The following is a 17,341-nucleotide window of genomic DNA, read 5'->3' on the forward strand; positions in this document are numbered from 1 at the left end:
TTCATATTAATTAGAATTATTCCCACAGTCTAGCAAGACTGAGTCTGGCAAGACTGAAGGCTCTGATACCAATGTAAAATTCCAAATCTCCAAATTCTTTTGTGAGATGTCATTATCAATTTCCTATGACAAACATTCCAAACACATGCAAATTTTGGTCCCAGATTCTTATAATCTCAATTGTAATTGTACTGTCTAATACAAGAAATAATACTTGATGCATATATAGTATGTCCATCAATGAGGAGGGAAAATTTAAAACAACATCCATTGTGGAAGATGGGGTATATGCATACAACGGGATGCCATTTGGATTGTGTAATGCCCTGGCGACATTCCAAAGGATTATCTTACACATATTAAATAAAATGTCTGTCGGAAGTTTTAAAGCATTCCTAGATGATTGGTCAATTTTTAGCACAGAGGAGAAACACATAACGGCACTCGGAGAATGCATGGAGAGATGTAGACGAGCAAGATTGGCATTGAACCCAAAGAAGTGTAGGTTTATGGTGCCACAGGGAAAGTTGCTCGAACACATAGTTTGTAAAGAAGGATTGAAGATGGATCCAGACAAGGTCTGCGTAATCATGGAGATGCCACCTTCGGTGGATGTATCGGAAGTAAAGTCATTTTTAGGGCACATCAGTTATTACCGGAGATATATTAAAAACTTTGCAAAAATTTCTTATCCGCTGGACAAACTCCCCTGCAAGGGTGAACCTTACAGATGGGAGGTTGAACAGAATGAAGCTTTTGGGGGACTGAAAACAAGGTTGGCCATGGCTCCGATTTTGGCCTATCTGAATTGGGACAAAGAATTTCATGTTCATGTAGATGCATCAAATTATGCCATCGGAGCAACACTGGTGCAGACTGGTGACCACGAATTGGACCATCCAATATATTTTGCAAGTAGATTGTTATTGAAGGCAGAGAAAAACAATAGTATGATGGAGCGAGAGGCGTTAGGGATGGTATACGCAGTGCAGAAGTTCAGACACTACTTGTTGGCCACACCATTCGTATTCTACATAGATCATCAGGCACTGCTATACTTGGTAAATAAGCCGATTATTCAAGGAAGAATAAGTCAATGGTTGCTATTGTTACAGGAGTTCACTCAAGAAAAAGCCATGTAAGTGCAGATCACCTATCGAGAATAAAATCAAGGGAGCCACCTGAGGGGATTAATGATGATTTTCCAGATGCACAGCTATTTCATGTTACAGTACTACCAGCTTGGTACACATGTATTGGAGAATATCTATCGACAAGGCAATTTCCGAGTGACATGCAACCAAATGAGAGAAGGAAGCTGGTGCTAAGGAGCCGGACGTTTCAGTTAATCAATGGGCTATTATACAAAATGGGACCTGATCAAATTCTAAGGCGATGTGTCCTAGAGGAGAAAATTCCAAAGGTACTAAAGGAAGCACACAAAGGACTGGCAGGACTATGGTGGCAAACTGTATAGAACTGCGCCAGGACACATGGAGCCAAATTCAACTGCGCGGAAGATACTTATGGCAGGACTATGGTGGCAAACTGTATACAATAATGCCAGGGAGTGGGTCGTTGCATGTGACACATGTCAGCGAGCTGGGAAACCATTGAAGAGAGACTTTATGCCTCTGAATCCCTCACATGCGCAGGAACTCTTTTAAAGATGGGGATTGGACTTCATCGTAGCTCTGAAGGTGAGCAAAACTAGAAGGTGGCAATATATTGTGGTAGCGACGGAGTACTTGACTAAATGGGTGGAAGCACACGCATTACCAGATAACTCAATAGTAAGCACAACAATATTTATTTATGAGCAAATTAATACCAGGTACGGGATTCCAATGCAGTTGACAAGTGATCGGGGAGGACACTTCGTTAACCATGTTATCCGACTGCTTACTACTGAATTTAAGATCTATCACTCATTGTCAAGCCCATCACTCATTGAGAGCCAACTGACAAGCAGAAGCAACGAACAAAATCTTAGTTGGAGTGATTTATAAATCCTGTGTAGTTGAGGGAGAAGATTGGGAAGAAAAGTTACCATCAGCCCTATGGGTGTACCGGACTTCATATAAAGTAACTGTTGGACATACCCCGTTTCAGCTAATGTACGGACAAGTGGCAGTGGTGCCGACAGAATTCATGGTACCCAGTTTGAGGATAGCAATTGAGAACAAGTTGGGTGATATGGAAAGCTTAAGGGAGAGATTGTACAATTTGAACAAACTCGATGAGCGACGGTTGCAGGCACAATGGGCCATCAAAGTTGCACAAAACCGGTGGAAGGCATGGCATAATAAGCACTTAAAATTAAATAAATTTAAACCGGGCCAGTTAGTATTGAAGTATAACGGACGGAATGAAATCAGACCTGGAAAGTTCAGAGTTAAATGGGTCGGACCATACAAGATACGGGAATTTCTCTATAACGGAGCAATTAAGTTATGGAAATTGGATGGAAAAGAAATACTAGATGCAGTAAATGGATCGAAGTTAAAAATATAGTATGAAAGAAATGGTCCCCCGTCGACAAACAACTGAGAAAAGAAAAAACGTTTGTAAATAATGTATATATGTATAATAAGTAATAAAATATTGAAGTTGAACATAGTTTTAAAGTGCCAAGTAATAAAACTATAGTTTTAAAGTGTGAAGTAATAAAGTAGTAAAACATGAAGGAACAGGAAGCAAAATTTGGAATGACTGGAATTATAAACAGAAAAAGCAATGAGAAACAGGGGCTGCCGTACGGCCTTAAGGGTCATAATATGAAAGCAAAATCCAAAATTATTATTGGGAGAAGAAGTTAAAGACAGTATGGCGACTGCTGAAATAAGAAATTAAAGACCGTATGGCTAGGTAAAGACACATTCTAAAGGAAGTCATCGTATGCTAGAAAGATAGAAGGAAGAGTTATAAAGGACCGTATGGCTAGAGGAGAGCCAAAAGGAATTTGAAGCCGTACGGCCAGAGGAAGAGCACAGGAGAAGAACTTTGTAGCCGTACGGCCAGAGGAAGAACACAGGAAGAGAGAACTCAAAGCTGTACAGCTAGACAACTCATAAGAGCAGCTAAAGGGGATCGTACTGTGACACTGTACAGTTGGTGAAAACAATGTAGCCGTACGAGCAAAGAGGTATGAAAAGGCTGCTGTACGGTATTAAAAAGAGAGCAAGACACAGGAACTAGAACAGAAAAAAGGGTTGTACAGCCATCCAGATTGATCAGAAGGCGAGCTAATAACCGTACGGCCTCAAGAAAGCCTTGCAAGCATATGGAAGCCACCATACGAAGAAAACAAAGGAGAATATTTGAAGCCTAGACACTATGCGGCATTCAAAATCAAGAATGTTGTGTGAAGACCGTACGAGCATATAGACGAAGGAGGGTCGTACAACGTACAGTGGGAAGAATTGATGATCACTAGAAATTCCATAGGGTAATACCAGGAAAACAACTATAAAGGCAGGACAAAACAACAAATTTCGTATAGTGACCGGCAATGGAGAGGGAAAATGAGCCGTACGACCAACCTGAGAGGAATTGTGTAGCCATACTTCAAGCTTGAGGGAAGCCGTATAGTACAGATGCTAAGGAAGAAAGAAAATTGTATGAAAAATAACTTACCTAACGGTTTGTGATTTACTCAGCAAACGACAAAGAAGTGGCAGTTATGTAGTCAGCTGGAAAAAGGGTGTGGAAAATACTAGACAAAGACGCAGCTATGAACAGGAATGTGAAGACATTTCCATCCGGAATCTGTGTAGCAGGAGGGACCAGTGTTGGAACCAATAAGAAGAAAGTAAAGCAACCGAAGCAGCCAGGAGACATTCCTACAGTACAGAGTATTACATTTGAAGGGTTAAATGGTGCAGAATGCCAGAAGTGTTGGCAGGAGACTCCGAAGGGTTTTTGCGTATAATGATTGAACCGTATGACATGTTCTCTAGAACCAATACGTTTGAATATCTTGGTTGCAATTTAGTAGTATCTTTCAAACCGGCTGATTTTACATGGGTATTTGGCATACCTAGTCATGCTCAAGGCAAAAGAAAAATAGAAAGAAAGCCAAAAAAGATGAGCCATGAAGTGAAGTTGAAGTTGATACAGCTGGTGTACGAAGACCTATCGTAGGTGGATCAGGAGGCTCTTTCAGACACGTCCAAAAGCAAAGGGTTAAAGAAATCTAATATTCAGGAGGGTCACTGGCATTGTTTGATGGACATAGTGAAAAGCCACCTCACAGGTTCGAGCCCCGCTTTGGATATCTCTTTCCCCCATGTAGCAATGATGAACGAAATTTTGCACAGCAGAGTATATGAATGGGCAACATTATTGGCCGAACGGATGTCGGAATTTATGACATTGCAGCACAAAACATTTTATATGTTGCATTATGCTATTTGCCTATTCTTGGAAGCAACGACGTGTATGATTCTGAATGATGGATTGGAGGCCAAACTGGGACCACTCGCGCTTGGCGAACCACCTATTATACAGTGGAGGCATTTGGATACACTCGACAATAAAACCAACGGACAGAAACGACCGAGGCCAGACGGTGGAAACACAGATAGTGGTCGAGAGGAGACATCTTCAGAGGAGAGTGGGACCGAGGGAGAAGAGGAAGAGGGCAAGGAGGTGGAGGTGATCACTGCTACACCATTGAGATTTTCGTGGCTTGTACTTTCGGCTATGACACACTTGGTTCCTGTAGGCATACATGGTATCCCAGGGTTTGGTCAATTCAAGCAGCCAGTGGTGATGACGCCAGTTTTAGCTACGACTAGCCCACCATAGAGAAACGAGTTGTAGCGGAGGCACATTCGTCACCAACGGAGATAGCAGCTCCAGAGGTATCAATGGAGCCGGCTCATGAGACTCCACCAGATACAGGAGATGAGACTTTGGTACCTGATACGAAGATGGACACAGAGACAGTGGTAATGGAGCTACCGACAGGCGAGGAGTTGGGGGCACTAGGTGTCTGATTGGATATAGTGGGTTCTAATGCAGTGGTTACAGTAGATATGGCACTATTGGCATCACCAGAGCAAGATAGAGAGAGCCGAACCTAGAAGTTGAGTGCTTACCTAAGTACACGATTCCACCGAACCTTGGCACCTCGAGTGACATACCTACTGACACCTAGGTGGGAAGCAGTTCCGAAGAACCCATTACAGGAGGTTGGGCGGGGTGAGGGAGTACCGCATAGCGTTGTTGAGCATATGGTGGAAGCAGTGGAGAGGGCTATGGGTGCACAGCAGGAACATCCAGTAGCATAGGAGACAAGGATGAGAGAGGCATTTCTTGCTGATATAGCAACTCTAGCGTCTCTAGCATCTCAGGCTCACCAGGTGTTAGCTTTGATGGACACTCAAGCATTGGACTCAGTCATTAAGGAGTTGGAGAGGGTTATATCCTTTATGAGATTGGGATGCCCAGCTGCCTTTACTGTTTGCTTTGAGGAGTAGGGATGGCCAGATGTGGAGACTACAGAGATGCGACAGGATTGGGCCACGACGAGAGATCCCGATATGGAGAGCCAAGTAGAGGCTTTGATTCATGAGGTAGTGAAGATATACACGGAGGCATATTACACTCTTCGGAGGAGTCGGGCAGATCAGGTAGCAGTTGAGAGAGCTCGAGAGGAGTCAGTTGCCAGGTTAGCTTCAGAGAGGGTAGTCTGGGAATCCGAGAGGGCGGCCTGGGAATCTGAGAGGACAGCCCTGTTAGATAGACAAAGTCAGCTACAGAAGTTGGCAACAAAAAAGGAACAAGTGGCACCAGGAAAAGAGGAGTTGGGAGAAATTGCAGAGATGATGCAGTTAGCCCTAGAGCTTCAAATGGAGGCAGAAGCAAAACTGAAGATTAGGAAAGAGCAAGTCTACAAGCTACGGGCAAAGTTGAACAAGTTGAGGGTACAGACAACCACTACGCCAGGGACGCATCCCTCTATTGAGTATTTTTGCATTGATGTATTTTGTTTACTTTGAGTTTTGTTGTATTGTCATCCAGAGACGACTTTTCTTTTTGGGGGGATGATGTTGTTGGTAAAATGTATAGTGTAGCTGACGGGTAAAATAGTATCCGAACGGGTGCATGATGGTTGAGTCACCCCTTCGGAAAGGTATATGTACGCCGTACGAGATGGACTTTGGAATCATCATTGTAGTCATTGTATTCGGATTGTAATCATTGAGTGCATATATGAATAAAGTATCTATTTTGCATGGAATCATGCTATACTACATGTGTTAAGTTTCTTACCCTGTACGGTAAACATAACTGTTCTATTCAAAATTCTAGGATTTAAATATTGCAAGTCAGAATAACACCTAATTTATTATTGGAATCTAGAATATCTCCAATCATACTCTATAATATATAATTGGGATTGGTCGTGCTTGATAGCTTGAAATAGATTGTTGTCTAACACAAACTCGTTTATTTCTTTCTCCGTTCTCCAAAATAACAATAAGAACTTTGTTGTTTCCTCAATATGCCCCTATAAACTCCAAAGTCTATAATCACAACTTCATATTTGCCAAAATTCAAATGATCCTTGACTTTATCTGACGGACTTTCTTCCACGGGAATATCTTACTTCCATCGAATATGTTTGCCGCTAATACTGTTCTCCACCTTGGAATAGACCCATACGACTTTAATAATCTCTGTCACCAATACCACTGGGTCAGAGTAATTCTGGCAAAATCCAATATGTATTTGATTATGGTATAAACGGCTAAGGGACTTTTGTGTAGCAAATAATAAAGGTCCTTGTCTCTTTCTCCTCGATATCCAATAAATATGTCGTCCACTAGGTCAGATGAACTCTGACGGAAGGATGATTATATCTCTTGACTCTTCTTCTCAGAATATAGTACATGATTTCCTTGTTTGATGTTCTTCTCGTCTGATGGCAAAGGAGCCATATATTTTTATCTCCACGTAAATTGATATTAATTTCAATTACCAAATCTGCCCCTTTCTTGCTTTGTGGGATATATTCAACATGGATTATTTAGGTAGGAATCCCGTAGCCAACGTCCAATTGATTGTTATCAACATTGGTTAATCATATATTATTATTTGACAACCTTCTATTTTATTAATTACTTTATATTAGTTTATAAAATTGAACTAATATAAAGTTATATATATATATATATATACAAGATTTTAAACCATGGTTTGAAGCATATATGGGCCGAGAACTTGGTTAGGAACTTCTTTTCCCAATTATGAGTGTTCAATCAGCATGTGCAGTGTTTACTTTTATGTTTCAGGGCATTCAGACCTCCCTAAGCAGAATAAACTGTGGGTGTAGAACTATATTTCACTTATATCAGTTTTTGCATGTAATAAAGGAGTTGAACAGTGTTTATTCTCGCTAAACTACCTGTGTCACAGCATGCTTTCAGACTGTTTATAAACTTCAATGTAGGCTTTTCAGACCATCCATTCAAGGTGCATCATTGTGGTTTCAGGGTTCAATCAAAATTTGGGCAGTGTGAGAAAGTGATCTCATCAATTTCACATGTATCTTTTCTTTGTATTATGCGCACAGTACTCAGTGAGTTGTTGGGTCAGGCGATTTTTTGTGACTTTTACTTGCACCAAAAATTTGGTGAGTGTTTGCTGAAAAATTGGTGACACAATCCAAAATTAGCTTTTAAAGGCAAAAATTGCCCTTAGTCAATTTCATTTCTGATTTCTTCACTTGTGTTTTGCTGGGATGGGGAAAGATAACTCCCAATGTTACCCTTTGAGCCCATCTTATGGGCGCTACCCACAAACCCCCATGAAAAAATTTGGGGGGAAACTGCAATGATAAAGGTGAGGAAAAATTAACCTTTGAATCCGATGAGGCTCCATATAACAACATAGTCACGCTCAGTGCAGGCCTTTAGGACTAGACCCTCTAGTTGTACCTCTCCCTGAGTTTTTACTAGATTTAGGAAGAGGAAGATGTACTTGTAATGATGTATTTACTTTTAGTTTTATAGAAACTATTTATTATTTTGCTTCCAGCCGCCAACATTCCTCATGAGAATGCGACTTTGTACCCACTTTCTGTTTAAATATATCTAGAATCAGTTTGTTTCTTTTGTGTTCTCATTCTCTGACTTGTTAGATGCATCTTCTAATTGAATTTTGCAAAAAAATGCATATATAATTAAATTTAAGCTGTTTTTAAGTTCCCGAGCTTTTTCCAAAAACTGGCTAAGTTTTGGTCAAGAAATTTTTTCCAGGCCTTGGCGAGTTTCCAACTATGTTATCAGCAATGAATATCAATGATAACACATTTGGCATGCTTATGTCGGTCTGTCAATCTATATAACGAAAAAAATGCATTCTCATGTTCATGCTGAGCTTACATAGTGTTTGACAAAAATTAAAAAAACAAAGGTTCGTTATTACATTGTTGTTTCATTATTTTGAAAATCTTTATTACCTTACCCACCATACATTCTAGGCAACTCATTTTTTTTCATATCAAGACAAACAAGTGGAAAAAAATTGTTTATTATCAAAGTTCTTATATATGTCACTATACCAAATCCATGCGGGACCATGGCAATTTCAAGTATTGAGATATTATCATTTCCTACTTTTGTTCCTCTCTATGAGTGGCTGCAAAGCCAAACTATGAATTAGACAACAATCATTAGCCATGTAAATTGTCCAGCATTACCTCTAATTTATTAGTACTTAAATTATAAATATCATAAAAGAAAATCTAAAAAGATTTCTGCACAATGAAAGATGAGTTTTCCATTATTATTATTAAGATTTCAATTTCAGATTAGAAGAGTTTACAATATTAGCAATAATTGTCACTTTTTAGTATTTTGCCACAATCCACATTTCCAGAAGAAACACGGAAAATTCCCATTTGTAGAAACACAGAGAAAATAATTAGATAAAAAAGGGTCATTACAATGGAATGCCACTTGCTATAACTGCATGAAAGAAATCACTAGAATCACCATGTTGAAATTACACTCTAGCAAGATGCTAGGCTAATAATGTGGAAAGCTTGTCTTAAGGGAATAAAAGCCCCCATTTACAAGCCCCATATTATCTAAAATCCTCTTCTATAACTTCACTGAATAGAATCTTCGATGAACAAAGAAATCCCTACCCTTCCCCACACTAGGAAAGGTAGTCTTCACTTTTTGTTTACAAAAATAGGACTTCCGACTTCTACAATTTATATGTTTGTAAGTTTGATCCAGAAGATGCTATAATGTGTAGAACTCTTTATATGCAATTAATAAAATTTCTGGGATAATGATTTCAGTGTTCATTCTTTCCATCTTTCTTCTACCAAACTCGCATATTTTGGTCAAGGTGACTGTCGTTGGTAAATATTGTATAGCTGACAGGGTGTATGTAGTCGGTAAATGTTGTGTAGCTGACGGGTTGACGTCATCGGTAGATATTATGTAGCCGACGGGTTGATGTCATGTAGCCGACAGACCCCTTCAAGAAGGTTCTTCGGGATGGTATATGTACAACTTTGGATCATCATCATAAGCATAATGTACTGTCTTTGGCATATGCGAATAATAAAAAGAGTACTGCTGTTACATGTTCTTGTTTCATTGTATGTATGCATTAATTCATTTACCCCATACAGTAAACATTTGGCACCGTTGCCTAATGGACCTAAAACAAAGGTAGAGGAATGAAGACTAATGCCAAATCAGCTTTAAAAGGATAGAAATACGCTAAAGGGAAAAGATGGAATACGCACCACACAAGAAAATTTAATTTTGGCACAACAGGCCGAGCGCAAATGGAGGTTTCAGTAGATTGCCAATGGACATCGAAGCACCGAGGAATTGTTGGAGGAGCCTCGACAGCGGGTGGAATTGGTAGAAGAAGAAAAGGAGGAATTTTTGAACTTGTATTCGCCGAGGGAAGAGAATCCAGACGGAAGGGAATTAACTCGCACGACTCGACGTGTCGAGGGAGCGCGAGCGTGGAGTGAACTCTTTGTCTGCGATACATGTTCGGAACAGACAATTTCGCTTAACGAAGACCCTTCTTCACCAAACAACACAGCTGTTGGGAATAAGACATCTGCCCAAAACAACGTCGGTGTTGGAGTGCAAAGTGTCGATGTCGGAGTGCAGAGCGGTGGTGTCGGAATACAAAGCATCGGTGCTGGAGTGCAGAACTTCAATGTCGGAGTGCAGAACAGCGCCAGTGGCGCAGTGTCGAACAACACCCATACACAAAATCAAGTAATAATGGTAGGACCGAAAGAGAAGTTGCCAAAGTTTGGTGGTGATGGAACGACCGATCCAATCAGACACCGTAAGACATGCGAAACAATTTGGACGGTGAATGGCGTAACTGACACAAATGAATGGGTGCGACAATTTCTAGCAACCCCAAGGGGTGTAGCAATTGATTGGTTTGCCGATACGGATCCCTAAAAATTAACCAATTGGGGGGAAGTTAAAAAGGAATTTATCACCGAATTTCAATTGCTGCGCGACAACAATGAGATCGTAGCAGAGATATACAATACAAAGCAAGGAAAAAATGAAACAGTTCGAGTATACACCAGAAAATTAAAAGAATTAATAAACAAGATGGAAAGTAAGCCGACAGCTAGGTAGCAAAAGAGATGGTTCATTGAAGGACTACGCCTGAAGTTATGGAAGAAAATGAAGATTGTGCCGCCATCGTCATACACGGAAGCATACGACTGGGTGATGAACTTAGAAAGTGAGCATAAAACAAAAAAGAAGACTAACTCATCCGATTCAGATGACGCTTCTTTGAAAGAAGATAGTAGCGATGACGAAAAGGGCAGCAAGAAGGTCCGAGCTCTCCAGAAGGATATGATCCAAATGATGAAGGAATTTAAGAACATGCAGAAAGAGACAAAGGGAAACGAGCTATAGTGCACAGAATGTAAGACAGAAGGTCACACGAAGGGATCCTGTCCAAAGAACCAGTTCTACGAGATCTACTAGATCATGGGACATTCCACAAAAGAATGCCCCTTTAATATGAAAACAAGAGGACCTCAACAAGTGCTCCTAACCCAGGAGGCTTTCGCGTCAGGAGGGAGCGGAAACACCAATAATGAGGGTGCTACATCGAGAGGGTACAAAAATAATAGACGAGGGCAAAACAACAACAATGCCAACAATAATAAAGGGAGTCGCAGCCGAATTCAGTAAGATGTAAATCGCCGCTCGATGGTTCAATGCCAAGCATGCAATTTGTGGGGCCACTTTGCCGGAGACTATACAACGGCAAATGCACCAAAGTTGTTATGCAGATGGTGCGATCCTGGAGATCATGAAGATGCCAAGTGCCCGAAATCAGGAGTGAATTTGATCACCATCGGGACGAACGAAGAGGAGGTTCTGGCAATCACACGGAAGCAAGCAAAACTGTACCCCGACCCGACGGAGGAAAAGAAGAGATTAGAGGAAACACAGGCGGAAATTGAGAAGGCGACGTAGGCAGAGAAAGCACACTTGGGGGACACTATTGGTGCCTCAGCAAGAAACTGCACGGAACATAACATCATACGACATATATTACAAATTGAAGTACCAGTCAAAATAAATGATCTGCTGCTCACAATGCCTCAACTCCGATCAGCACTCACAAACATCGCTCTAGCTACTAAATTATTAGGAGAACAAGGAAAGGAGAAGGAAAGTGGAGCATGTGTAAAAGACTTGATGCTGCTAGCCCTCACATCCGGATGGCATCCGGCAGTCATTGAGATGGGAATTTTGAGAACTGTTCTGACAGACACAATTGTGGACGGAGGGTCTAGTGTGAATGTGTTATCGAAGGATACCTGGAAGAGGTTGGGACAGCCGACATTGTGGCCACCTACATTCCAGTTGCTAATAGAGGACCAACACGGAATTAAACCTCTCAGCGTACTAATGGCACAACCAGTGACTATTGGAACACAGTTGTTCCTACTCAATTTTGTCGTCATCCCGCTGAAAACGAGAGGATATGATGCCATTCTAGGCAGAGGATGGCTCGTACAAGCAAAGATTAAGCATGACTGGAAGAAGAATACCCTATCCATGAACCACGCAGGCAGAAGATTCATAATTGACCTGTACACACAAATGGTAGGCAAGGAGGCAGCATCGTCGGATTCTGAAGGCAAAGGTGGAGGGGATGACGAGGGGAAGAAGAGAATGGAACCTAATGAAGAGGGAGTATTGAGACTGGAAGGAGGGTCGAATGAGGACGACGTAGATTCGGTGAATGGACTATTTCACTAGCAGATGGAGGATTACGAACTCTTCCCAAGCTACAACATGTTGGGTGTTGAAGAAGAAAAAGGAAGAAACTTGTTCCCGAAGGAGTATAGTGAACTAAAGGAGGTAGAAGTGCAAGTGGATGAAACACGAACCCATACGTTCAATGAAGATAAGCCAATAAAATATGAAGAGCCTACAGTACAAATCATGAACCTCGAAAATGATATTGAACCAAAAAACATACTGGTAGGAAATAAGTGGAATCCAAAATTAAAAACTGTTGCATTTAAAATAGTATTACGGCCTTTTAGGAGAGCAAAGCAAGTACATCGTACCGACAAGTGTCAAAAGGAATTTTGTCCATACAGGCACATGTGGAGGAGAGTAGAAGGGAGTACGGTCGCCATAATACAAGGTCGTACGGCCTATCAGGAGCGTAAGCAAGAAAGGAAGGCAGTAAAGAAAACCAAAACTCTATACGACCTAGGAAGGACACCATACGGCCAGGCAAAAGACAACAGGAAATCACAGGTGATCCACCGTACGACCAAATAGAAGAAGATATTGTACATGACACATCGTTCGGCTCAAGAGGGTAATAAGTATCACCATACGAGTAATAACCAGTTAGTGACTTGGACCGTACGAACTCAAGGAAAACCTTGGAGAGCATCATATGGCCCACGCAAAGTACCGTACGGCCAAATAGGGAGCCATATGACCACTAGAAGCAAGGTGGAGGGGATGACGAGGGGAAGAAGAGAATGGAACCTAATGAAGAGGGAGTATTGAGACTGGAAGGAGGGTCGAATGAGGACGACGTAGATTCGGTGAATGGACTATTTCACTAGCAGATGGAGGATTACGAACTCTTCCCAAGCTACAACATGTTGGGTGTTGAAGAAGAAAAAGGAAGAAACTTGTTCCCGAAGGAGTATAGTGAACTAAAGGAGGTAGAAGTGCAAGTGGATGAAACACCAACCCATACGTTCAATGAAGATAAGCCAATAAAATATGAAGAGCCTACAGTACAAATCATGAACCTCGAAAATGATATTGAACCAAAAAACATACTGGTAGGAAATAAGTGGAATCCAAAATTAAAAATTGTTGCATTTAAAATAGTATTACGGCCTTTTAGGAGAGCAAAGCAAGTACATCGTACCGACAAGTGTCAAAAGGAATTTTGTCCATACAGGCACATGTGGAGGAGAGTAGAAGGGAGTACGGTCGCCATAATACAGGGTCGTACGGCCTATCAGGAGCGTAAGCAAGAAAGGAAGGCAGTAAAGAAAACCAAAACTCTATACGACCTAGGAAGGACACCATACGGCCAGGCAAAAGACAACAAGAAATCACAGGTGATCCACCGTACGACCAAATAGAAGAAGATATTGTACATGACACATCGTTCGGCTCAAGAGGGTAATAAGTATCACCATACGAGTAATAACCAGTTAGTGACTTGGACCGTACGAACTCAAGGAAAACCTTGGAGAGCATCATATGGCCCACGCAAAGTACCGTACAGCCAAATAGGGAGCCATATGACCACTAGAAGCAAAAGAAAAGGTACGGCCAAGACAAAGAGCAGTGAACACTGGGAAAATACCGTACGGCTGTACGGGCAAATTGGAAGGGAGAAAGTATGGAAAGCAAGAAAGAAGAAATACAATATGGTCAACAGAAGATCACTGGATGTAGCAACACCGTATGGACTGTACAACAACAAAGGCAAGGGGGTTATTGAACCATACGGACATGATCACATGGCTTAAGGAAGAAAGAGAATACTGTACACCCATCTAGTACATACGGTTATATTGAAGGAAGAAGCCTATAAGAGCACAGCCTAAACAATTGAATGAGCAAAGTTGGACCGTACGCCTAGGAGTGAAAGAAGAAGTGGCTATATGGCACTTGCAGGATCAATGGGAGAATAAGCATTACCGTACGATTAGTTAGAGGGTTGCAAAAGGTAGAGGTGACTAATAGAAGGGGACAGGAAGTGTTCCAAAAAGAAAAGAAAAACAACAGATCGAAACAGTACAAAATGACTAACGTATGATACCAAAGGGAAGGGAAAGACATAAAAGGTAGTAAAATGTAAGCAGTTGGCTGAAAGAGTATGGAATTGGAAGAAAATCACAAAAATGATGTGTTCCATGGGAAGTGTGACCAGTTGATGAGACCTGGAGTTGCTGCAGGCATAGAGTGTTTGTGTACTAGAGGTGGAAAAAACAACAGAGCAAGCCTTTCGAGAGGGGTGATACACTTTGAGGCACTTGGCGTAGGTGTTAGACGTGAAGCTGTCTTGGTGGATGCATTGAGAGCTCAGGAGGAGTTGATCATCCACTTGAAGGCAATTCAGCAACACTTGGCTCAATGTACCCAAGAGTTAGGAGTAGAGAAAGCGACACGAGTGGCTATCAAGGTCAGCTAAGGAAACTGTATTGTGTTAGCAAAGGCTGCAGGTGCAACGTGGTTTGGAGACCAGTTTGGTGTAGGCACAAGATGAACGTGAAAGTGGTGTGACAGAAACAAATCTATTTTGTTGTAATTAGTTAATGTATTCCATTTTGTTAATCTGTCTCAAATATTTTGTAATTGTCGTATGGAGACAACTTTTTCTTTTGGGGGGGATGATGTCGTCGGTAAATATTGTATAGCCAACAGGATGTATGTCGTCGATAAATATTGTGTAGCTGATGGGTTGACGTCGTCAGTAGATATTATGTAGCCGACAGGTTGATGTCATGTAGCTGACAGACCCCTTCGGGAAGGTTCTTCGGGATGGTATATGTACAACTTTGGATCATCATCATAAGCATAATGTACTGTTTTTAGCATATGCGAATAATAAAAGTACTGCTGTTACATGTTCTTGTTTCATTGTCTGTATGCATTAATTCATTTACCCCATACGGTAAACAGTGACCTTTTGTATTCTCTCTCTATATAATATGACGTGTTTCCCTTTTTGAAGCAATATCGTCAATTCCATCATAGCAATCATGTAATCGTTATTGTTTAGCAAGGTTATGTCATTTGTCATGGATGTCAGCCGACTGGATGGTTCCGGCGGTGTTTCTATAGCCGACGGATTGACTGTCGGCAATGTTTGTATTTTGTAGCCGACAGGTAAATAGTTTGTAGCGGATGTAATGTTGTGGCCAACGGAACCCTTCAGGAAGGTTCGGCGATAGTATTTATATCTCGTCTGGGATCATTGTAAATCATCAATCATCTACTATTGCGAATATTATTCTGCTATTCTATTCCATTGTCTGTATGCGTTGATTTCTTTACCAGTACAGTAAAAATTTGTCGCCATTGCCTTATGAATCTGGAAGGTGGGAGGAATGAAGATTAATGCCAAATCAGCTTAACAAGGATCGAAATAAGGCGAAGGGAAAAGATGAAATCCGTACTGCACAAGAACATTTAATTTTGGCATAGCAGGCAGACCGCCGAAGAAGATTCCAGAAGCTTGCCAACGGAAACAGGAGTGCGGAGGAATTGTTGGAGGAGACTCGGCAGCGGGTGGAATTGGTGGAAGAAGCACGGGAGGAGTTCTTGAATTTGTGTTCGCCGAAGGAAGAAAATTTAGACGGAAGAGCATCAACTCGCACGGCTCACAGTGCCGAGGGAGCACGAGCGTGGAGTGACCTCTTCGTCCAGGATAGACTTCCGCGGGAAACAACTTCAGAAGATCCTTCTTCACCAAGGTTCGCACCTGTCGACACCTCCGGTGTGGGAGAGCAATCCGCTGATGTGGGAGTGCAGTCCGCCGGTGTGGGAGAGCAGTCCCCCGGTGTGGGAGTGCAGATCTCCGATGTGGGAGTGCAGACCGTCGATGTGGAAGAGCAGTCTGCAGGTGTCGGAGTGCAGACCGCTGGTGTAGGATACCAATCCGTCGATGTGGGAGTACAGATTGTCGGTGTGGGAGTGCAGACCACCGGTGTGGGAGTGAAGAGCGCCAGTGTTGCAGGACCGAGCAACGCCTGTTTACAGAAACCAATTGTGATGGTGGGACCAAAAGAGAAACTGCCGAAGTTCAATGGTGATGGTACGGCCGATCCCATTCGACATTGCAAAACATGTGAAACGATCTGGAAGGCAAATGGGATAACTGATGAAGACGATTGGATGAGGCAATTTTCGGCAACCCTACGGGGTGTGGCGATTGATTGGTTTTCAAATACAGATCCACAAAAGCTAAATAGCTGGGATAACATTAAAAAGGAGTTCCTAGCGGAATTTAAACTCTTGCGGGATGATAATGAAATTGTAGCAGAGATTTTCAATACCAAACAGGGGAAGCATGAAACTGTCCGCGTCTACGCCAGGAGATTAAAAGACTTAATAAACAAAATGGAAAGCAAGCCAAAGGACGAATTGCAGAAAAGATGGTTCGTGGACGGCCTACGATCGGATTTGCGGAGGAGAGATTGTTGAGTTTGTGTAGAAGATGGGTGTGCAGGGTTTCTAAAAAACAAAAAAAAAAAACGACGACAGAATCAAATTGTTCAGAATGAGTTACAGATGATGCCAAAGGAAAGGGGACGCATCCGTGGTTGCCAGAAAGAGTGCAGAATCGGCAGAAAATGAAAGAAATGGTGTGTTCCGTGCATTTTTGTGTAGATTGCGAAGTGCTAATTTGGTCTTGGCGGCGAGGGGCGCTGCCCCTCTACCCTGCCGAGGGGATTGCCCCCTGGACCCCCAGTCGTTGCGGATATCAGTCGTGGGAGTCTGACCAGTTGAGAAGAGTTGAAATTGCTGCAGGCATGGACTTTCTGTGTACCAAAGGCAGTGGGAGCAGGTGTTGGCTGTGAGGTTGTCTTGGTGGATGCATAGAGAGCTCGGGAGGAGTTGATCATCCAGTTGGAAGCAGTGCAGTGACACTTGGCTCAGGGTACCGAGGAATTGAAAACAGAGAAAGCAACACAGGTGGCTATCAAGGTCAGCTTGAGGAGACAATATTGTGTTAGCAGAGGCTACAGATGTAACAGGATGAATGTGGAAGTGATGTGACAGAAGCAGATTGTTCTTGTTGTAGTCAC

General features: G+C 42.0%; 1 protein-coding gene across 4 annotated transcripts in view; it reads right to left on the reverse strand.

Moving 5' to 3' along the window:
* LDA (limit dextrinase) overlaps positions 1–17,341 on the reverse strand; it is a 338,458-nt gene that overhangs the window by 59,304 nt on the left and 261,813 nt on the right. The gene's annotated exons all lie outside the window — the stretch shown is intronic.

Source organism: Cupressus sempervirens, chromosome 1, assembly GCF_028749045.1.
Source record: "Cupressus sempervirens isolate cs-2001-9-10 chromosome 1, ASM2874904v1, whole genome shotgun sequence".
In the NCBI taxonomy this organism is placed as follows: domain Eukaryota; kingdom Viridiplantae; phylum Streptophyta; class Pinopsida; order Cupressales; family Cupressaceae; genus Cupressus; species Cupressus sempervirens.